The sequence below is a fragment of the Salvelinus namaycush genome, chromosome 37, assembly GCF_016432855.1.
Source record: "Salvelinus namaycush isolate Seneca chromosome 37, SaNama_1.0, whole genome shotgun sequence".
NCBI classification, from domain to species: domain Eukaryota; kingdom Metazoa; phylum Chordata; class Actinopteri; order Salmoniformes; family Salmonidae; genus Salvelinus; species Salvelinus namaycush.
In genome coordinates this window covers 11,073,966-11,085,154 of record NC_052343.1, presented here as the reverse complement: position 1 = coordinate 11,085,154, position 11,189 = coordinate 11,073,966, and the positions used below count along the sequence as shown (strand labels likewise).

The 11,189-nt window shown below is 42.0% G+C and overlaps 1 pseudogene; it reads right to left on the bottom strand.

The window, feature by feature from the left end:
- Positions 1-840: 840 nt before the first annotated feature.
- LOC120031611 lies at positions 841-11,189 on the bottom strand (annotated as a pseudogene).

Below are 11,189 nucleotides of genomic sequence, written 5' to 3'. Positions count from 1 at the left end.
AACAAATTAAAATGTACAATTCATAACATTTAACATAGAATATCATCTAGAAGTAGACTATTTAACTGTGCAAAAGTCAACAACAACAAGCAAGTTATTGTATAGAGACATTAGGAACATGCCGTCTGATGCAGGTCAGACAAAACCAAAGATAAAGCTGTAAAATCACTATCCTGAGTCTACTTAGAGTAAAGAAAGTGTAACCTGAGAGAGAGAGAGGTCACAAAATAATCACACAACAGCACCCCACTGAGAAAGACCCTAGAAACGGTATAGATTTGTACATATGATCTACGCATGAGTACATTAGCTCAGTGCAAACACAAAGAGGAAAAACTCCAAGTATCCATACAGTTTCAACGTCTTAGGCCATAAATAGTCTAATATGCATATGTGATAGAGAAGTATGACTGCTTTCTTTGACCCGAAATCAGTACCCTATTTGTCTCTGTTTGAGCCTGTCGTGAAACACTTCCCCTTTATGTAGACTGTGTATCAAGGTTATCAGCCTCTCAAAGAAATGTAGTGCTAGCCCATTTCGACAGTGTGACTGGAAAACACTAGCATGCTAATAAAGATATGATATATAAGGATGGAGGTCACTTGTTTGTCCCTGTTGCACCCTGGTCATTCCTCATTGGGTTCTATCCATTCTCCTCCAGAACCTCCTCTATAATGGCCTGAAAGGAATTATCACTTATACCATCCATATTTCCAGTTTCTCCGTTTCAGCCAGACATAGACATCCACATGTCCAGAAATATGTCAACTTCAACAGGCTAACTTACTGTATTTATTTCTATACATTAAAAAAAATCCCAGATACTAACCTGCATCTGCTCATAGCTGATTCCCATTTTCCATATCACCTGTAGCACAAAGTTAGACTTGTTAGCAGATAAATTTTAGGCTTGTAAACACGTAGACAGAGTTATAGCAACCCCCATGGGAGACAATGTGAGTACACAACAATCATGTAGCTGTGGCTGTTGCCTCAGTACTGTCAGATTGCTATGTTAACCAGTATGCACTAGCACTGAGGTTAGCGTACCTTGCTTGGCAGCACCTAGATGGTCTCCTCCAAATGACTGGACCAGAGACCACCAGTCTGAGCCCGACTCCATTAGCTCTGGAGACCCCTGGAGCAGCTGGAAACAAAATGGAGATCAACACATACGGATTTAACCCGTTAGATGAACTAGACTGGTATATAGGCTTACAATGCCACTCTAACTACCGCAGTTCAACTCCAAAGTTGAGGCAGATCGCTCTAACGTTGTTGTAAGTTCCTGGTGTCTTGTACTTACCTTGTTAAGCTCCACCTTGAGACTGTAGGGACTGCTTCCGTAGTGGAACAGGGACATTTTGAATCTCTCAATCGCCCGCCGTTTGACACTGTGCTGAAGAGCTGGGGGAAGCTGAACATAAAATGGTGAAAAACAGTATGATTTTAAATATAATGGTTCTGTCATGACGTTGCCTGCTTGGGTATTGCAAACCCCATCCCCCTCTCCCTGCCTCTCCCTTTCCTCCTTCAACCCATGCTGTGATCACAGAGAGACGTCGTAAATTCCTGAGAATCTCCTCATGGCCAAACAGTATTAAGAGAGAGGGTAAACTTTCAGGACAAAGGAATTCTCTTCCACCTCACAGAACTTGAGGTACGAACATATTTCATATTCCTGCAAAAGTATAAAAGATCGGTGGGGAGTCCAGCTATTAACATGCCCGTTTGTCCCCATGTGGGAAACTCATGAGAGACTGTGGGACTACATTACCATACCGCTGTTTATATAATAACCTCAGATATGAGGTTTACATCTGTTTGTTGTATAAAATGAATGAGTGAGTATGATACTGTTTGTATAATTGTGTAATGTGATTTTGGACTGTTTAATGAAGAAAAATACAAATCCCGTTTGATTTGAACTAAACCCGAGGACCCGCCCCTGAGCCAGTTGGGTCAGACATCCAAGGACAGCCCCTCTCTGCTATCCGAATAAAAGCTCAACTCTGGGAAATTACCATTTAGACCATGTTTTCTCTCCATGGGGAGAACGAAGGTTAAGTACAATTGCTGAATCTTTAACCATACCACATGGTTAAACTCTTAGGCGAATAAGAACAAGTTTTGATATTGACTACTAGTCTGCAGCTAGGAATTCGGTATCATTGAACGCGAAGAAAGACAACCGCCGAAACATCCATTCTATAACGAATGTCACTCTGAACTATCCACAATAACCGAGACAGAAGGAACTCCAACAAAAACGAACTTCTCTCCAACAATCAAGACGACACACACCGAGCGTAACTATATATATATTGATTGCAATTGTTCCCGAATGAGTGAGCGTTCATGTGTAAGGATTAGCATGTCAATTGTTATAAAGAGTATACTCTGTAGTGACTTCTGAATCAACCCCCCCCATTTTCCCTTTTGTCTAACAAGCCGCCATGCCGGTTCAGCCCCCCTAGGGCATATTTCTCCCATCATTTTCATGTAACCAATTTTAAGTTTGTTTGTTTGTTTATGCATTTCTGTGAATTAATTAGTTAGTAATAAATAAATGATTTAAGACAATTGATGTATGGATGACTCATAGTGAAGACTGGGTTCGTGCAGATAATCAACAATTTACGACGTTTGGAATGAGACTAACGTGAGGTAAAGTAAATAAATCATTAATTAGAAGACTATTGATCAGATATGAAAATATCTGAAAGGTTATATTGGGAAATTATAACTTTGTAATCTGACTACTTTCCCTGGTGCTCCCAAATTCATAGTTAATTAGTTACGTTATTACTCAGTTGATCGCGTAATCCCTAATTACAGGAATCTTTGATAAAAACTATAAGTCTTCAATTTAACGATAGCAAAGACACGACAGTTCAAATGTCTAGACATACTTTATACACCAACAAACTGGTATATCTCATTATATTACCGGAACTCTAAATCGAATGAAAATCTAAAGTACATATAGACTTACCTGAGTGATACCAGGAGTTTTTGGATGGGATCATCGATCTGCCGAACCTTCCTCTGAGATACACAGATTCCTGCTGACGCTATGAAACCCACATGTTTATCGGTTGAGTTGAACCCTTTTAACTAAAGAGTTAAAGGAGGAAAGCAGAACATCCTTCAAAATTACCCAATTTAGCTGGTCGAGGTTTTGGCTTCAGAACAGCAAACTCACCACTGAGGAAAACAGGATGGTTATTTTATCACTTGACTGACAAACTGTTGTCATGACACAAACAGTATAGGCACTCTTCAGATGAAATGATGATATGGGTAATATTCAACAACATATAATATATCAGAGTACGATCATCAGACTCACCCAGCTAAGATTTGTTCATCTGCCACAGAAGCACTGATGCTGCTCTTTACCGGCCCTTTAACAATAACAAAGATAAATTGATTCCAATCCAAACATTTCACTTGGGAATACTCCTAGTAGCTGAAAGATCTAAATTCAAGTGAGCATTTTGAATTCAAGTGCTCACCAGCGTCTTTATACCCCGAGGCAGTGGAGATGTTGGTATGAGAGGGATCTAGATCTCCATCGGAGCCATTATCTATATAAACATATAGATCATAATCAACATGGTAGCAAATGTTTTATGAGAAACATAAATTATGGCCATATAATCCAGGGAAGATTTACCTTGGCGGTGTATTTTTTTGCTTTGGTTTGAGCTATGGCCTAAAGAGAAGTATGGTACCATGGACTCATCAGTCCTACTAGGGGTTTTCTCCTGGTCTTTAGAGGAGTGGCGGCAGCTGCCCCTGCCCCGATGGCTCTCCAGGAAGTACTTCTGTGCTCGCTTCCTGTCTCGCTCCGCCCTCCTCTCCAAAGCATTCTGGGAGGTGTACAAGCTGTCCATGAACCTCATCATGATGTCAGAGATCTTGGAGCTGACTTCCACAATGTCTGGACGCAAGTCTGCGTCGGTTGTCAGGCACCTGAGGGGTATTATGGGAGTTATTTAGGTAGTAATCAGATAATGTAGCATCTTGTCAAGCACTGTCCATCATTGATTTGTGTCATGCAATGAGAGCCCTTTGCTATCCACATCAAAAATATTTAAGTGAAACATAAATTAATTAACTTTAACATCTTACCATTTAATCATGTCTGTGACTCTCTCTGAGAAAAGGCCTTGCTCCACTGGTTCATAGACTGCCTCCACAATCTACCAACACAAATCACAGTTTAGCAACAATAGCCTTAGGTACATAGAGAACCTATGTGAGTAGTGTGTGTGTATGTGCGTTTGCGTGTTACCTTGGTGGCGAGGGAGAGCATGTTGCTGCTGTAGAACGGAGGCCTCAGTGTAGCCATCTGGTAGAGGATACATCCGCTAGCCCAGACATCAGCCTTCTCCCCATACGGCTCTCTTCACTATCTCTGGACTACACTCACACATATACACACACACAATAAGGGGCAGTTGTAGAGATCATTCAAATGATATTGGAGTGTCAGTCATGAAGCTTGCTAAAGGCAGTCGTACCTTAGAGACGACCTACTTCATCATCAGGACAGATCTACCTGAAATCTCCCCTGAGTAACTATTATACACACAACTCACCAGGAACACAGTATGGTCCCAACCACTGATGTTAGCTTGCTGTTCTCCTGTTTCTGTTAAGCCAGCTGAAATGGATTCAGGTCAAATGTTTTACCGACACGTATACCTTCAGGCATAACGACATGATGTACGTAAAATGAATGGTAAGTGGTTTGCTGAAGAATTTGACTCATTCCCGTTTACGTGTGCCTCTGGTTTTAGTAGGAGATGCCATGAGGAGAGAGAAATAGAGCATGAAAAGGACAACTGTGATTGACTGACTGATAGTGACTTTGTCCCTTTCTCCCAGCATGACGTTATTAGGTCTCGGGGGATGACCCTCTTCTCCTTGTGCAGGTACCTTAAAGCCAGACACATCCGAGGAATTTCATTGGGAGAAAAAAACAAACAAGGATATGCACTCTTTAGTAAACAACATCATAGCATTGATTAATTCATTCCTTCATAGTAATTATCCAAGAGAGAATTCACGGTCACAGTAGCTTTGTTGTCAGTGCAAAGCAATGGAGGCCGATACTTACCTGGATGAATATGTCCCAAAGTCTCTCCTCTGTGAATTGCTGCTCCTTCTCTTCCAGAGAGTTGAAATGATCCCAGAGGGGAACACCTTCTATCGACTCCATGACAATGTACAGCCTGTCACCTACAACGGTGTTCATGCCATTTATGAAGCTGATATCTTAATAATGTTAACTCAATATAGTGGTGTGTCTGATACGTACCTTCCAAGAATGTCTTGTAATATTTCACAACATTTGGATGGGTCATTTTCAGGGAACAGAGAAAAAGTGCTCATCAGTCAAAAATAAGTACTGACTGGTGTGTTGTAGGTAATACTGTATATAACCACACGGTAGAATATCAACAAACAAAAGCTATGTGTGAGACATGAACTACTGTATCTGGCCGATAGTAAACCAATGCTAACCTCTTCCTTAACGATGGTGGGCTCAGACACTATCTTCTCCACGTTGCTGTCTCTGGACTTCTTATCTTTGCCAAAGGCAGGGTTGTGGAGATACGATTCCTTCAGAGCCAGAAGGTTCTGTCCACTCTGTTTCCTCACCTCTCAGCACAACCACACACAACAATCAAAACCAAACCGGTAGAAAATATACCAGAAAGAATGTTAATGACGTGTGGAGTGATATTACGGTTCGTCCTTTATTTAAAGGGGGAGATCAAGCTGATCCTGACTGTTATAGGCCTATTACTATTTTGCCCTGTTTATCAAAAAGTGTTGGAAAAACTTGTCAATAATCAACTGACTGGCTTTCTTGATGTCTATAGTATTCTCTCTGGTATGCAATCTGGTTTCCGCTCAGGTTATGGATGTGTCACTGCAACCTTAAAGGTCCTCAATGATGTCACCATTGCTCTTGATTCTAAGCAATATTGTGCTGCTATTTTTATTGGCTTGGCCAAAGCTTTTGATACGGAAGACCATTCCATTCTTGTGGGCCGGCTAAGGAGTATTGGTGTCTCTGAGAGATCTTTGGGCTGGTTTGCTAACTACCTCTCTCAAAGAGTGCAGTGTATAAAGTCAGACAATCTGCTGTCTCAGCCACCATCTGTCACTAAGGAGTACCCCAAGGATTGATCCTAGGCCCCACGCTCTTCTCAATTTACATCAACAATATAGCTCAGGCAGTAGGAAGCGCTCTCATCCATTTATATGCAGATGATACAGTCTTATACTCAGCTGGCCCCTCCCTGGATTTTGTGTTAATTGCTCCACAACAAAGCTTTCTTAGCATCCAACAAGCTTTCTCTACCATTAACCTTGTTCTGTACACCTCCAAAACAAAGGTAATGTGGTTTGGTAGGAAGAATGCCCCACCTCCCACAGGTGTTATTACTAACTCTGAGGGTTTAGACCTTGAGGTAGTCACCTCATACAAGTACTTGGGAGTATGGCTAGACAGTACACTGTCCTTCTCTCAGCACATATCAAAGCTGCAGGCTAAAGTTAAATCTAGACATGGTTTCCTCTATCGTAATCGCTCCTCTTTCACCCCACCTGTCAAACTAACCCTGATTCAGATGACCATCCTACCCATGCCAGATTACGAAGACGTAATTTATAGATAGACAGGTAAGGGTGCTCACGAGCGGCTAGATGTTCTTTACCATTCGGCCATCAGATTTGCCACCAATGCTCCTTACAGGACGCATCACTGCACTCTATACTCCTCTGTAAACTGGTCATCTTTGTATACCTGTCGCAAGACCCACTGGTTGATGTTTATTTATAAAACCCTCTTAGGCCTCATTCCCCCCTATCTGAGATATCTACTGCAGCCCTCATTCTCCACATATAACACCCGTTCTGCCAGTCACATTCTGTTAAAGGTCCCCAAAGCACACACATCCCTGAGTCGCTCCTCTTTTCAGTTCGCTGCAGCTAGCGACTGGAACGAGCTGCAACAAACACTCAAACTGGACAGTTTTATATCAATCTCTTCATTCAAAGACTCAATCATGGACACTCTTACTGACAGTTGTGGCTGCTTTGTGTGATGTATTGTTGCCTCTACCTTCTTGCCCTTTGTGCTGTTGTCTGTGCCCAATAATGTTTGTACCATGTTTTGTGCTGCTACCATATGTTGTGTTGTTACCATGTTGTTGTTATGTTGTGTTGCTACCATGCTGTGTTGTCATTTGTTTCTGCCTTTCTATGATGTTGTCTTAGGGCTCTCTTCATGTAGTTTTGTGTTGTCTATCTTGCTGTGATGTGTGTTTTGTCCTACATTTATATTTTTAATCCCAGGCCCCCGTCCCCACAGGAGGCCTTTTGCGTCATTGTATATAAGAATTTGTTCTCAACTGACTTGCCTAGTTAAATAAAGGTTAAACAAAAAAAATCTAAAATAAAAAAATATTAGTGCCAAAATACATTTCAGATTCAATTTCTTTTGGCACTAAAATCACTCCATAGTCATGCCAAATTGTACAAATTCAAACTCAAGCATGCAGAGGTAGCTAAATTCTGGTGATTGCAATTCATGATCATGAGCCCTTGAAATCCAAGCACAATCAGACATGCCACACATCAATCACAACCACATTGTAATGGCTGTCATGTGTCCACTCTTACAGGCACGTTAAGGTTGGCACTGATGAATGGCTCAGCGGGAGGCTCTACCTTGAACACACTGCCGAAGGCCCCAGTGCCTAAATGGTCCAGTATGCAGTAACCATTGATCACTCTCAGAGGAGGGTAGTTATGGTCAAAAGTCTCAATACTCTCCCTCAGACTGTCCAATTCCTCCTGCTAAAGGCAAGCCAACACACACCAGTAAACAATCCTCACAGAGTGGAGTAGGGTAGTAATGGCTGCAGAGAACAAGTAATGAAAATAGTAAATGTATCATTATTATACGGGGCTTTACATTACAATCTAAATGTATTTAACAGGTAAAAGGAGACAGGAGGGCCCTTGAATGTACAGCTAACTGCCAAAATAATGAAAACACTTGAGTAAATGAGGGATAAAAAGTATATTGAAAGCAGGTGCTTCCACAATATTGTTACAGACACTTGTAGAATCTATGCCAAGATGCATTGAAGCGGTTTTGGTTTATGGTGGCCCAACAACCTTTTAAGACGCTATATGTTGGTGTTGACCTGTATGTTACGTATAGTCGTTTTTACAGTATAGTAGTTGTCTCACCGTGTAGAGAGAAACTTTTGCTTGAAGTGCTTCATAGACAGTGATGTCTCTCACATAATGTCCAACATCAATGAACATCTCAAATAAATCTGTAGGAAAGAGCCTGAAACAGAAAATGATTTTCATACATTTTCTGAAAGGAAAGAATATGTACATTGACTTTAAGAAACAATGTCTTATGTCATCACCTTTAAAACAGATGTCGGTTACATTCCATGCTGAAGAGGAAACGTAGGTTCCGAAATGCATAGCACTGTCAACATCAACAATAACATAATCACTATCATTGCAGTATAAGGACAAACATGACATGATAATTGTAATTACACCATTATCTAATGCATGTTTAATACCTGTAGGGATATTGCTTTTGGTCCATTGAGAAAGCGTTGTGGCAGAATCAATTTCGCAATTACATAGACCCCATTCTCCTGACGAAGCAAAAAGAATGCATTTCAAAAATGTCCTTTCCACGAACACAATTCTGAATCAATATCATAGTCCTAAATACTGCCCAGTTCATTGACCATTCTAACGGCAGCCAACATTCTGTTTCTGTTTGTGGGTAGGTGCCCTTACCTGAACCACCTGATATGCAGTGGTGTCATCCAAAACGAGCTCAGTCAGAGCCGCACAGCACGCTGCAGTAAAGACAGACATTTACATAAGATTATGTTGGACGTAGATCAATCTGTATGATCTATAGTCAACATATCCAGTGTACGTTCCTACCTGACTGTAGAGACATGGTGTCGTCCACACCCTCCTGCAGACTGAGCTCCTCGCTGATGTGCTGTCTCTGGATGCGTCCTGCTGCATTGGCGCTGCAACGGCCTCGATAGAGGAGCGGTTCGAAACGTACGCCCGTTCACTGGAACGGTACATTACAGTAAATCAAATCAAATGTATTTATATAGCCCTTCGTACATCAGCTGATATCTCAAAGTGCTGTACAGAAACCCAGCCTAAAACCCCAAACAGCAAGCAATGCAGGTGTAGAAGCACGGTGGCTAGGAAGTACATTACAGAAGTCTACTGATCTGGGTTGCATACCACTTTCTCATCAACTTCATTTTCTCATTGGTTATAATATGCACTAACCAATGTTTCAACCACTGTCTTTGACCCACTAAACTCTTAAGTAACTCTTGATTAATATATGTTCTAAAGTTTGAAATACTATTTTTATCAAGGCACAAGGCGAGACCCAGATGCAGACACAGGAGGCAGATGGTTGGAGTCTTACAGTGTTTATTAATCCAAAGGGGTAGGCAAGAGAATGGTCGTGGACAGGCAAAAAGGTCAAAACCAGATCAGAGTCCAGGAGGTACAGAGTGGCAGACAGGCTCGTGGTCAAGGCAGGCAGAATGGTCAGGCAGGCGGGTACAGAGTCCAGAAACAGGCAAGGGTCAAAACTGGGAGGACTAGAAAAAGGAGAATAGCAAAAGGAGTACGGGAAAAACACGCTGGTTGACTAAACATAAAAGACAAACTGGCACAGAGAGACAGGAAACACAGAGATAAATACACTGGGGAAAATACACGACACCCGGAGGGGGTGGAGACAATCACAGGAATAGGTGAAACAGAGACATGGCGTGACATTTTTAGCCTAACCAGAGGTTGCATACCATTTTCTCATAACCACTATTTTCTCAAGGTCATAATATGCACTACCTAGGCCTCACCCAATATACTGCATTTGACCCAGTGAACTCCTGAGTAGTCTATGCTCTCCATGAACTTTTATGATACTTCTTTAGTCTATCCAGAGGCAGCCTCTCACCTGTTGAGGATGTGGAGCAGCTGTTGCACCCCTCCCCAGGTGCGTATCTCGGCGCTGGTGTCTGGCTCCTCACACAGCTGGACCAGGACCCACACTACGCTCCACAGCAGCTTCAGGTGCTCCCCGTGCAGCAGGCTGAGCAGCACCGGCAGTCCCTCGCACTCCCTCACCTGCTCCCGCACCTGCCGCACCGGGAAAAGCAGCCGCAGCAACTCTGCACTCATCCTGAAAGGGACACAAAGAAAAATGGATATGCAAAACACACATCAAAGCAAGACATTGGAAGGTGCATGTTATTGCTACTGATATAGTCATGCTGTTGATGGGGGTGTAAGGCGAACTGTTTATTTTGAAGCAACGTTATTGCTTAAAGATGAATGCATAGTGTGTGACTGATTAGGGAGGTAGACACTGTACCTTATGGACAATAAGTCATAATCTTGTAGTATAACAAGAAGATTCTCCATGATTGACAACTCTCCTATCTTCTCCTTGCATTCTGAACAAGGGGATTGATCAAGCGATGTATTTAAGTGTTAGCTACAGTGTATACTCTTACTAAAAGGTATGCATGATGTCCCAAGGTCCCTTTATAAGAGCAGTTACCTCTCAGCCAATGAGGTGAGTGCTAGGAGGGAACCTAGTAACACACTGCTGTCATGTGTTGATAGGAGCTTTACCAGGGTCTGAGCATGAGCATGAAATCTTATATCATTATATGCTCATTAGTTACTACTTTCCCAGACAGAAAGAAACCTATCCACACGTAATGGGGATCAGACATTGGACTAACAGTCAGTTAGGAGTACAGTTCTTTATTTAACACAATCCTATAGTATATTGTACAAGGCAGTGCAATTTTTACAATTGTTTACCTTATGAGCTCCACTCTCAATAACCCACTGCCTTTGGTCCTCCACTGCAGACAGTTTCTGAAACATATCTATTCAGGAATGAAAAGACAAGGATTGATAAGGAAGGACATTGAGGGAAATACAGGCTACTTTTTGGGGGGATTTGATAACTCACATGTCATAGTGACCAACTTCTCCATAGCAAATGTCTGCTTTCCACACTCCAGATAACTGCTGCACATCAACTCCATGTACTGGAGAGGGAGTG